At 46.8% G+C, this 13,038-nt stretch overlaps 1 protein-coding gene across 2 annotated transcripts in view; it reads left to right on the top strand.

Moving 5' to 3' along the window:
* Positions 1 to 11,452: 11,452 nt before the first annotated feature.
* Positions 11,453 to 13,038, top strand: part of Tyk2 (tyrosine kinase 2) — a 24,664-nt gene continuing 23,078 nt past the window's right edge. The window contains exon 1 of one of the 2 annotated variants that reach the window (XM_028763725.1): positions 11,453 to 11,556. The gene's annotated coding sequence lies outside the window, so the exon portion shown is untranslated. The remainder of the gene's footprint in view (positions 11,557 to 13,038) is intronic. The other variant, XM_028763726.1, reaches the window with a different exon arrangement.

Here is a 13,038-nt window from a genome sequence, read left to right as displayed (position 1 = left end):
CCACTGGCTCAGTGCTGTTTGAGGCAGAGGGTAAACTAGGGGGGGAGAACCAGAGTTCTAACAGCAGTGCCTTTGCCCTGTCCCTCACCATTCAGAAGCCCTAGGCCTTCTGTGTCTCCCCAACTCTTATCTGTCTCAGCTTCTAACTCTTTTCCTCCCTCTGCCCCCTCTCTTCCCCTATGGAAGACAAGAAGGTTTGAGGGTAACCTGGACTACATGAGAAATATGTGGCCTTTCACACTGGACTTTGCCTCTGTTAGGAGAACATCTTATTCTAAATTTTAATTTGTGTGTGTACGTGCGCACTCGCATGTGTGTGCATGTGTCTTTTGAGTTAGGTTTTCTGTATATCTTCAGCTGTCTGGGAGCATGCTATATGACCAGGCTGGCCTCAAACTCAGAGATCCACCTGCCTCTACCTCCTGAATGCTGGGATCAAAAGCATGAGCCACTCCTGGCTTAAAATTTAATTTATGTGGTTTAGTGTTCTGTATGTGTGCATGTACTGCCTGCAGAGGGTAGAAACTCTTAACTGTAGTTACAGATGGCTCTGAGTCCACCATGTGGCTCCCTGGGGTGAAATCAGTGTCCTCTGCAACACTGAGCCTTTTCTCCAGTCCTGGGGAGCACCTTTGAGGAGTTCTACTATCGGACAGAGTGTAGCAGGGGCTCTGGCTAGAGTGCAGTGGCAGAGCCTGGTTTAACATGTTCTTTGTGTTCCAGCAGTGCTTTTTTTTTTTTTTTTTTTTTAAGAAAGAAAAAAGAAAAGCATATATATCATTCTGCACTTAGAAGAATGAAACAGAAGGGCATGTGTTGAAGGCTGGGCTGAGCAGTGAAGCCTGATCAGAGTGCTTGCCTAGCTTGCAGGAAGCTCTGGCTTCTAGTCCTGCCCTGCATAAACTGGGTGTGGGTAGCACACATCTGCAAATCCTGGACCCCAAGGTAGAGAATCTGGAGATAAGGCTGGTGGACTGAGGAGATAGCTCTGGGTAAAAGCTCTTGCTACAGAGCCCTGAGAAGACCTCAATTCGGATACCAGCACCCATGAAAAATGCTGGACATGGCCACATGCACTTCCTGTAACCTCACTGCTGTTCGAGATGACGACTGTATCCCTGGGGCTTGGTAGCTGCTATTGCTTCAGAGTCAGTGAGAGGCCGTGACTAGGAATTCAGCATCCTCTGGATTCCACCAGTACACACAAGCACAGCACACATGTACCTAATGGCACATACAAAGTACATGGCTGTCCAGGCCAGTCTAAGCTACTTGAGAGGAAGTAAATTTACATGATCTGGTAAGATGGCTCAGCCACGAAAGGCACTTGCCACCAAGCTTGGCACAGCTTCAATTCCTCCGACATGCTACTTGGTGACAGGAGAGAACCAGTGCAGCACATTCTCTGAGCTCCACACAGGTGTACATACTACAGAAGAGTGTAACTAAAAAATAAGGTTAGTAAGCAAATGAATAAACATGAAAAAATGGTACAGTGAGCTGCTTCAGCTGCTTCAGCCAGAGACCCTAGATGAGTTTCTAGATGTCTGACCCTTCATCCTCCTCTTAGGGCACTGCCCTGGGAACTTCATCACATGCAGGACCAGCTCAGCCTTTGGGAGACAGCAACCAGCTGCTCTCTGAATTTGAGGCAAGCCTAGTTTACATGGTGACTTGCAGGCCAGCCAGGGTTGCACAGTGATATCCTATCTCAGAGAACAACAGAATAAAACATTTTAACGGGCTCCAGCTCGGTGCACTGCCTTCCAGACATGTTCCTGGGACCTCTGAGCCTTCATCTTTCTCACTACCTAGACTGCTTCACTGCTGTAGTATCATCACCTGTGGACTGTGGGCAACTTCAACCACTATGAGCCTTTCCTTCCCTTCTCCCCCGAGACTCCCACTGGGAGCACTGGGAAAGGGGGACTGGAGCACACACAGTAGGCCCACAGAAAAGATGGCAGAATGGCCAGAATGCTCTTGTGTCCAAGCATCTATCCACCAGAGGGCAGGAATGAGCCACAAATCTTTACAACCCCAGTATTCTATAGTAAAAAGGTCTAAGATCCAGGTGATCCAAACGTGTGTGTGTGTGTGTGTGTGTGTGTGTGTGTGTGTGTGTGTGTGTGTTTTAAGATTATAAGCCATGATGTGGTTGCTGGGAATTGAGCCAGGTCCTTTGGAATGGCAGTGCTCTTGACCACAGAGTAATTTCTCCAGCTCTCACGATTTTTTGAGATTAAGTCTCACTGTAGCATAGGCTACTCTTGAACTTGTGACCATCATCCTACCTCAGTCTCCCAAGTGCTGTGGTGAACATAGGTTGTGAGTTACTTTGAAAGACTGGTTTGGGTTACACCTTTATTCATTGCATCGTCCTAGGAGATTGGCCTGTCTCATAACTGGATAAGGAGCACATGCCTATAGCCCAGCACTTGGGAGGCTGAGGCTGGAGTATGGGCCAGCCTGGGCTATCTTGTCTCAGTGTGCTTTGTTTTGTTTATCATAACATAGTAGTTCTACAAATAGGTCTAAATTTTTTATTGACTTATTTATTGTGTGAATGTTGAAAATCAGCGTGGGTTTCTGTGTTCCCACCATGTGGGAACTGGAGCTAGAACTCAGTATTGTCACTATTGGTGGCAAGCGCCTGTACCTACTGAGCCATCTCTGGCTGGTCAGGAAGTCTCTGGTGACTGCCCCCCTCCCCGGGCTCCTTGCACAGTGCTGGGCAGTGAACTGGGTCCTCTGGCTTGCACTTCGTTTTTATTTTTAGTAACCTCAGTTGATACAGAGAAGTAAAACACAGTTAAGAAGCTGCGTGTGTGTGTGGGGGGGTCACAGCAGCAGAGCAGCGTCTTGAACGTGGGCTGTCTGTTGCCACCCTGCCACTGTAGCTTTTCCTTTCTCTGCCATGGTTGACAGTTTCTGGAGAATATGGCTTCACACATATGTACAGCAGAATGTGGAAGCTTCTTTGAAAGTCTCCCAGCAGGGCACCTTGCAGCCCTCAGGAAGGAGGGGCCTGACTGTTCCCTGACCTCCCCCATTCAGAAAACAACAGACTTTGTTTTAAAATTGTTATTTTGGCTTTTCCAGGGCCTGGTGGGAACTTTAGGGAAGCCCCTCCCTGAAGACCCACTTTGCTTAGGGGAATCCCCCCATTTCTGAAACCTGTCCTGGGTTTGTCCCTCTTGGTGTGGAAAGTCCCTGTTGGGAAACCCCTTGGGTATCCCTGCTGAGTTCTGGCCAGGATTAGCATGCAGAAGTTCTACAGGACCTCTAGGTCAGAGGAGCAAACCCAGGCCTTTTCAGTAGCCTCAGGTAGCTGCTTTTCTCCACTGTTCAGTGAGGGATGTTTGTCCTGCTTTGAATGAACTGCAGACTTGGGCTGGCACTCACATCTGTAATTGTAACATCTGGAAAGCTGAGACAGCAGGAGGGCTTTGAGTCTGAGGTCAGCCCAGGCTAAAGGGAACTCCACAGACTCTGCCCTTCTCCCAAAAAAATATGAAAACAAGCCGGGCAGTGGTGGCGCACGCCTTTAATCCCAGCACTTGGGAGGCAGAGGCAGGTGGATTTCTGAGTTTCCGGCCAGCCTGGTCTACAGAGTGAGTTCCAGGACAGCCAGGGCTACACAGAGAAACCCTGTCTCGAAAAAAAACAAAAAACAAAAACAAAAAATATGAAAACAAAACCAAACAGAAACAGGAGGGAAGGAGATGGATGGGTGGGAGGGCGGGCGGGAGGGAAGCCAAGCCAGTTCAGAGGGAGCTCAGTCTACAAAGCGAACTGTAAAGGAAGTGAGGTTTGGGCCTCAGAACCTACACAGAAGCCAGAGGGGGTGCTTCAAGCTCGTTAGCCCAGTGAGGGAGACGCGCAGACTGGCTGTCGGAGCCTTGTTGGCCAGCTTGCCTATCCAAACTGGATATGCCAAGCTAAAGAGACCTTGTCTCAAGAAAGAAAAAACACAAACCAAAACAAGGTGGGTGACACTTAAGGAATGATGGTTGAGGGTCTTCCCCGGCCTCCACAACTGTATACATGCATGTACATAAATATCACACACAAATAAGACAGAATAAACCAGAGGCAGGTGGATTTCTGTTTGAGGCCAGGCTGGTCTACAAACTGAGTTCTAGGACAGCCAGAGGTCCAGAGAAAAACCCTATCTTGAAAAACCGAAAAAGGGGAAAAGCCAAACCTCAGGACCTCTGGAGAGTGCCAAACACTGGCCAGTGACTCAGCATCCCTCCGGGGATGAATGAGCTATTGTTTATTATTACTGTGATTATTATGACCGTTATTGTTATGAGTCACCCAAATTGAAGTGTTGGGTACAGGATCCAGGCCCTCTGTTTCAGCTTCAGAAAGCCAGAGGGGCTCCACCTATCTGAACAGGCTCTTGAATTTGGCACAATCCACTTCCTGCTATTGAACTCGCTTGTGGCTTCGGCAGTGACAGAGGAGGAAACTGTCTTGGTTACTTTTATTGCTGTGAAGAGACACTATGACTAAGGCAATTTATAAAAGAACACATTTATTGGGGATCAGAATTCAGGAGAGTTTGAGTCCTGTATCATGCCGAGGAGCATGGCAGCAGGCAGGCATGCCAGTGTAGCAGTAGCTGAGAGCTTACATCCTGAACCATAAGCAGGAGGCAGAGAAAAGGGAACTAACTGGGAATATCTTGGCCTTTTGAAATCTCAAACCCACCCACCCTCAGTGGCAATACCACCTCCAACAAGGCCACATCTCATAACCCTTTCCAAACAGATTTGCCAACTGGAGACCAAGATTCAAATATATGAGTCAGTGGGAGTCACTCATTCAAATCACCACAGAGGGTCAGCAGGAAGAAGACAGCTGGCCCTTTGAAAGCAGAGAAGGTCGGCAGCCTGGGCCTCCAGCTCGGACTACTCAGTGTCTACCCACTGGACATGTGCCCTCCCTAGTGGGTCTGACATTCTAGACCAGGAAAGATTAGTACAGGTCCTCAAAGAATCTTGTAGGGGCCAAAGTTTGGCGATATGCTCATCTAGTGTATATAGTGCCCCAGGTCCCATCCCTAGCACTCATGAACCTGGTGTCATCACTTGCCCAGTCCCATCTTCATCCATGTGTATGCACACACACACACACACACACACACACACATACACACACATCGCCCAGCAGGAGTGGAGGAAGGAATATGGTGCTCAAAGTCATCCTCAGCTAGATAGAGACATCAAGGACAAACTGAGCTATGTAAGAGCCTGTCTCAGAAAAGAAAAAAAGGAAGAACCTGGGTGGTGGTGGTGGTGGTGGTGGTGGTGGTGGTGGTGGTGGTGGTGGTACAGGTGGTACAACATGCCTTTGATCCCAGTATTCAGGAGGCAAAAGCAGTTGGATCTCTGAGTTTGAGGCCATCCAGATCTACAGAGTAAATTCCAAAACAGCCAGAGCTATACAGAGAAGCCCGGTCACAGAAATAAATGAGGAGGAGGAGGAAGATATGGGGCTGAAGAGATGGCTACTCTTGCAGAGGGCCTGGATTTGGTTCTCAGCACTCACTTGGTATACAACCATCCCAGGCATGCATGCAGTGTGCAGAAACACTAATAGACTAAATATCCATACATATAAGTCTAAAAAACAAAGCAAGGAGGAAGAGGAGAGAAAACTCCAGTGAGCAGAGCACGGGCTAGCACGAGCAGAGCTCTGGGCCAAGATTCAATCTAGCATCCCAGACGAAGGGAGGAAAATGTGTCCTCTGAGTTGGTAAGGGCACCACTGTGGAAGGAAAACAGGGTTCAATGTAGAGCTGACAGGAAGCTCTAAGCTTGAATGTCTTAGTCTCAGTCTGGCTTCTCATTTCTAGTAGTTTGATAAAGTCACCCATAGCCTTGAGCATTTGAATTCTTGGTCCCGGTTGGTGTAGCTGTTTGGGGAGGCTTGGAAGGTGTGGCCTTGCTGTAGAAAGTGCGTCACTGGGAGTGGGCTTTAAGAGTTGAGAGTCCTGACATTCCTGGCGTGCTCTGTTTCCTGCTTTGTAGGCAGATTTCTGAGTTCGAGGCCAGCCTGGTCTACAGAGTGAGTTCCAGGACAGCCAGGACTACACAGAGAAACCCTGTCTCGAAAAACAAAAAACAAACAAACAAAAAGAACAGCCAGGGTTACACAGAGAAATCCTGTCTCAAAAGAAAGACTAGATAGATAGGTAGATAGATAGATAGATAGATAGATAGATAGATAGATAGATAGACAGATTAAGGTAAGAATAAATAATTAGTATAACTATTTTATGTGCATTGATGTTTTGGCTACAGGTATGTCTATGTGATGCCTGATCCTCTGGAACTGGAGTTACAGTTGTGAGCTGCCATGTGGGTGCTGGGAATTGAACCCCAATCGTTAGAAAGAGCAGCCAGTGCTTTTAACTGCTAAGCCATCTCTCCAGCCAAAGAACAATTCTTTAAAAACCATATATTCTTGTTATGTAATAGGTATTATAAGTAGCCATTTTGGGGACTGGAGAGATGGCTCAGAGGTTAAGAGTACCGACTGCTCTTCCAGAGGTCTGGAGTTCAATTCCCAGCAATCACATGGTGGTTCACAACCATCTGTAATGGGATCCTTTGCCTTCTTCTGCTGTGTCTGAAGACAGCCACAGTGTACTCATTAACATAAAATAAATAAATAGACCTTTTTTAAAAGGTAGCCATTTTGTTTCCTTCACTAGGGAGTTTCCTTGGGATCTAACACCCCAGGACTTTGTTGAGAAGGGGATGATGCTCTCTGCTTTGTAACTACTTTCTGTCACAGCCCAGGAAAGCTGGACTATTAGCCAGAGTAGGGGAAGAAATAGGGCAGTGAGGCCTTCACCAGAAGCATATGGTTTGCCGACCCAGCCGAAGAGATGGGGAACAATCGCATCCGCTGGGTTGGCTCCCATCAGTTTTCAGCAATTCCAGGGCTTTCTGTTTTTGTAGGACTGTTTGAGTCTGGTACAGTATAGATCATATCTGGAGAAGTTAGCCATCTGCTTCTGATTTATGTATGGTGTCCTCCAGCTGAGTGGAACCAAGCCAGTATAGATATAGACTAGGGACAGAAATTAATGAAGTTAAAGGAAACATATGGAGTGCCTCAGGAATGGACTACAGGCAGGGAAGCGTAGGCTGTTGATTGACAGGAGTACTTAGCTGGCTCTGGTTGACCCAAGTGTCAGGATTTTCTTGACACTCTCAGGCTTATATTATCATTATTTATAATCTGCATTGAAATCCATTTTGTAGAAAAAAATAGCCAACAGGCATCTGTAAACAGCTGGAGTAGACTTAGCCTTTGAGCCTAGCAAAAAGCTATGGCGTTAGGTTAAAAAGTGTAAATCTTTTCCCCCCAAGTTGGACTGAGATGTTTTTAGCATGATGAGAAACATCCCTAAGTTTATATTTAAAAGAGACAATGAGAGGAGATTTAAAATCTTGACAGATAATACTAACCGGTGCTCTAGTAGCTTATCAGAACTCTATTTTTTTTTCTTTTTTTTTCAGAACTCTATTGATTCATGAATGTTAAAACTCTGAACTTGTGAAATTTCAGTATAACAACATAAAATAACTTAATTATCGATCTCTTGGGGGGGTTGTTTGTTTGGGTTTTTTGTTTGTTTGTGTTTGTTTTGGGGACAGTTTCTCTACTTAGCTCTGCCTGTCCTGGTCTCTGCAGACACCAGCCCACATCTGTCTCTCGAGCTGAGACTAGCGGCATGTGACACCCCTGCTCGGCTGTATTTATATCTTGTAAATCATACTTTAAATCCTCATAGCTTATTTCAACTTTCATGTCCTCAGATGTCTATAATTTGAATTAATTTTAGATTTTTCTAATTCATATAAACTTTAAACTTCTTATCTAATTATTTATTATTAGACATATGTAAGTGGTTGATTACTGAGTCCAGTCTTTGCAAATTAAGTTCCTTTAAATTGTTAGTAAAGGTTACATCTGAAATGTATTTCCTTTAATATGAAGTGTGTGAGGCAGGTAAACCTGTCTGTGAGTTTGCCTTTTTCATCAGGCAACCTAGTCACTCTGGAAAAGTAAGGCCTGGTTTTTCTTTTTCTTTCTTTCTTTTTTTTTGAGACAGGGTTTCTCTTTATAGCCCTGGCTGTCCTGGAACTCCCTCTGTAGACCAGGCTGGCCTTGAACTCAGAAATCCACCTGCCTCTGCCTCCCAAGTGCTGGGATTAAAGGTGTGCGCCACCACTGCCCAGCAGGCCTGGTTTTCCTATGTGAAATGATTGACCAGGTCTTTAAACCTGCAGTTCAGCTGCTGCTAAACTGACAACTACAGTTAGCTATCAACACCATCAGAGTCTGAGAAGGGTAAATTACAGCAGGAGGGTACAATCCAAGTGACTCATGTATCAATTAAATTGACAGAGACTTACCTACTACCTAGATTGTTGTCCTAGGGTCCCATGGTCTTAATGGGCTTGTTGGGGACAGTGGTCACAGGTCTTCAGCTGTCACATAGGAAGGGCAGGGTTATATATGCGGTTGCTGCACAGAACAGCATAGGCTTTGGGCTGCCAGACCCCGGGTTTGAGAGGTTTTCAGTGGAGGAGGAGTATGGGACCATTGGCCACACTTTGACTTAGGCAGAGTAGGTCGGTCGTCTGGACATGTCCATAGAGCACTGGTGACATGGGGCAGTTTTTCCTAGTGGTTAGCTTTGCCACAATCCAGGTGGAGTCATCTGGGCCCAACCTGTCTTCTTTGGAGACCTCAGGGATGCTTCTCGGACCAGGTATCTCCGACATCTCTGGCCATCACAAGAAACTTTTTCCATTACACATTTTAAATGTCATATTCAGCAGATCTCTGAAAAGTTTTTTTTTTTTGAGATTTATTTATGTTTTATGAGTACACCACCATTGCTCTCTTCAGGCACAACAGAAGAGGGCACCAGACCCCCATTACAGATGGTTGTGAGCCACCATGTGGTTGCTGGGAATTAAACTCAGGACCTCTGGAAGAGTAGTTGGTGCTCTAATCTCTGAACCATCTCTCCAGCCCTCTGAAAAGTTTTTTTTTTCTTTTTTTTTTTTTTGTTTTGGTTTTTTGAGACAGGGTTTCTCTGTATAGTTCTGGCTGTCCTGGAACTCACTCTGTAGACCAGACTGGCCTCGAACTCAGAAATCTGCCTGCCTCTGCCTCCCCCTCTGAAAAGTTTTAAGGGACATCAATTAAGTATACTTGATTTCAAATAAACTTTACTTGATTTTTGTTATTTGTTTTAGGTTTAATCTTAAAAATATATGGAGAAAGCTAAATAAAGCTTGTCCTTGTAAATGAGTTCGAGGCCAGCCTAGTCTACAGAGTGAGTTCTAGGACAGCCAGGGCTATACAGAGAAAACCAGTCTCAAGAAATCCTGTCTCAAAAAAACAAAACCCATCAACAAAAACAAACAAAGCAAAACAAAACAAAAAAAAAAACAAAAAGAGACAGAGAAAGAAATACATCTCTGGGGCTGGAGAGGTGGCTCAGCTGTTAAAGGCACTAACTGCTCTTCTAGATGTCCTGAGTTCAATTCCCAGCAACCACATGGTGGCTCACAACCATCTGTAATGGGATCTGATGCCCTCTTCTGGTGTGTCTGAAGACAGCTGCAGTGTACTTATACAAATAAAATAAATGCTTTTAAATTTAAAAAGAAAGAGAAAGAAAGACATCTCTGGCTGACTACACTGACTGCTCTCAGAGTGGACCAGAGTTAGATTCCCAGCACCCACATGGTAGTTCACAACCATCTGGTACTCCAGTTCCAGAGGATCAGGGGCCCTCTTCTAGCCTCTGAAGTAACAGGGTACATTTACATACAGGCAGATAAAAACAGTTATAAACAAAGAAGAAGCAAAAGAGGAGGAGGGAGAGGAAGAGGAGGGAAAGATGGGGGGAGGGGGAGGAGGTCTCACATGTATTTTTTTACAAACGGGGTGTGTGTGTGTGTGTGTGTGTGTGTGTGTGTAGGCAGAATGTGGTATCAGATGACAACTCACAAAAGGGAGTCCATTCTTTCCTTCCCATGTGGAATCTGGGGCCCTAGGACTTTAATTGAGGTTTGGCAGCAAATGCCTTTCCCCTGCTGAACTACCTCTGTAGTCCATATTAGGGATTTTTCTTTGTTTTTTTTTTTCCTTTTTTTTTGGGGGGGGGGGGCCCGGGTCTCATTGTGTAGCTCACGCTGGCTTGAACTTGTTGACTAGTCCAAGCTGGACTTGAATTCAAAGAGATACACTTACTTCTGCCTCCCAAGTACTGAAATTACCACCATGCTAGTTGTTTGTAATAAATGTTAAGCGTGTGTTAAGTACTTTGTCTGCATATATGTGTATGCGCCTTGTGTGTGCTACCCACAGAGGTCAGAAGAGGGTGTCTAATCCCCTGGAACTGGAATAAGGATGGTTGCGAGCTGCTATGTGGATGGTGAGTCCTGAACTTGGAGCACCAAGTGGTTTTTACCCTCTGAGCCATCCTTCCAGACCTTGCTAAAGGGAAGGACAAAGGCATACATCAGAAGTGAGGAGTCTTGATCAGAGATTAAGGGCTGGGTGTGATTCTTGCCTAATGTGGGTCTGGACAGACCAAGGATAAGACCAGCGCCTAGGCTGGGTTCTCATGGAGCAGAGCGCCAAGGACTGACTTTTTTGTCACTGTTTTGTCTTAAAACCAGCAACGTGGTGGTGGCATGTGCCTTTAATCCTAGCACCTAAGAGGCAGGGATTTCTGAGTTGAGGCCAGCCTGGTCTACTGAGCAATTTCCCAGACAGCCACGGTTAGTCTCCAAAAAACCAAGTCAACAATAAAAAAACTGGGTCTCATACAGTCTATGTTGCTCTCAAATCTCGCCACACCCCAATGTAAAGAGGATGACACTGAACTTCTGAGCTTTCTCTACCACTCAAGCGCTGAGACTATAGGCCTGTGTCCTCACACTTAAAGGTAGTTGGTGGTGCTGGAATGGAGCCAGATCTTCACACACGCTGGCAAAGTCTACCAACTGAGCTACAGCCAAAGACCATTCAAGGAAGCTGTGTGGTGGGGCTTGGACTACAGTGTTTAAAGGGAGGTAGCAGTAGTGGGAGCCTCAAGCCTGAGTGACTGCACCGCGGTGCCCTGGTGTGGGGCGGCAGAAGCCTGGGCAATGCGGGTTCCAGGCCCTTCACCTACCGACCTCACTTTTCCGCCCGGCCCTGCAGCCCTCCTCTGCATTTCCGCCCTCACCTCGGACGTCCAATCGTATAGGCCTCATCGGTTCCGCTCGCTGCTCCAACAAATCACGACTAAAATAATCCCTCACCATCAACATTCAGAGCGTGGCCGTTCTTCTACAATGACCAATAGGAATGTAAGACCGTGAGCTGGGCGGGACGGACTGCGGCCAAAGGGCATGCGCATTTCAGGCAGCCAATGGCAAGCTGCGCGTAGGCGGTGGCCTTCCAGCGGCTCCCGGCGGCAGTGGGGCGGGGTCCAGGGTCCCAAGCCTGAGTACTCCGGAAACGGTGAGTGAGGAGGGTCCCCTCTGGGAAGCTGCCAGGGAGAAGGCTGAGGACTTGCCAACATTAAGACTTCCCCAGAGTAGGACTGGTGGTTTACCTGGAGAGTGCACAGTGCAGTTATCGCCTGGGCCAGATGGGTAGGCAACTTTTCGAGCAGTCAGTGGAGAGAGATGCAGCTTCTGCAAGTACAGACTACCTGAATTTCGTCTTCAAAGCTGAGCCTGGATCTTTGAGGAGATTCAGGAAGGAGGAAAGGAGCTCTCCTAAAAGCCCGTGTCCCCAGGATGGCATCTTGAACATGAATAGATAGGATCCACAACTATTAACTGTTTACTGTGTACCAAACACTTTGGAGCCTTAGAGATAGCCCCTGGTGCCTACCTTCTTTCCTCGTGAGAAACCTGGCCCAGAGAGGAGACAGATTCCGGCAGATCTACAGTCACATAAATTATTAAGGCTGGTGGGCTCAAGGTTGGGTTTGCTGACCTATATGCCTGCGAGTCCAACACTTGGGAGGCAGAGACAGGGGATTGCTGTGAGCTCTAGACCAGCCTAGTCTCTATAGTAAAATGCTGCCTCAATAAAAAATGTGTGTGTGTGTGTGTGTGTGTGTGATGTGTTGAGTGTAGTGTATTATCCCTGCATTTAGAAGACTGAACAGAAGGAGAACCATGAGTTGGAGGCCAGTGTGTGCTACAGTGTGAGTTCCAGGGTAGCCTAGGCTACACTGTTAGACCAATATCAAAAACATAAAATAGCCAGGCAGTGGTGGTGGTCGCCTTTAATCCCAGCACTTGGGAGGCAGAGGCAGGCGGATTTCTGAGTTCAAGGCCAGCCTGGTCTACAGAGTGAGTTCCAGGACAGCCAGGGCTGTTTTTTCTCGAGACAGGACAGAGAAACCCTGTCTCGAAAAAAACAAAAACATAAAATAAAGGATGATGGATATTCTCTTAGTTGGAAAAGTGCTTGCAAGCATAAGGACCCGAGTTTGAATCCCAGTACACACATAAGCTGGAGTGTGGCAGCAGGCGTGTCACCCCAGCACTAGGGGATACACATCGACCTCGATCCCAAGACAGCCCAGCCAAAACAGTGACCTTGGTTTTGTAAGACCTTGCCTCAAAAAATAAGGTGAAGGAGCAGGAGAGACTCAGGATTAAGTTCGTCTTAACCCAGAGGATCCAGGTTGAGTTCCCAGCACCCACGTGTCAGCTCACAACTGGATATAACTGCAGCTCCAGGGGATCTTACTGTGCTCTGGCCTCCATCAGTACCAGACACATATGAGGTACAACACAGACATATGTATGGGCACAGTGCTCACACATATATTAAAGGAATAAGGTGGAAGGCAGGCAGTCATGGCGCACGCCTTTAATCCCAGCACCTGGGAGGCAGAAGCAGGCAGATTTCTGAGTTCGAGGCCAGCCTGGTCTACAGAGTGAGTTCCAGGACAGCCAGGACTACACAGAGAAACCCTATCTT

The sequence above is a fragment of the Grammomys surdaster genome, unplaced genomic scaffold (assembly GCF_004785775.1).
Source record: "Grammomys surdaster isolate TR1022 unplaced genomic scaffold, NIH_TR_1.0 140, whole genome shotgun sequence".
NCBI classification, from domain to species: Eukaryota; Metazoa; Chordata; class Mammalia; order Rodentia; family Muridae; genus Grammomys; species Grammomys surdaster.
The sequence above is the reverse complement of the archived record's forward strand: the minus strand, read 5'-3'. Positions and strand labels throughout refer to the sequence as shown.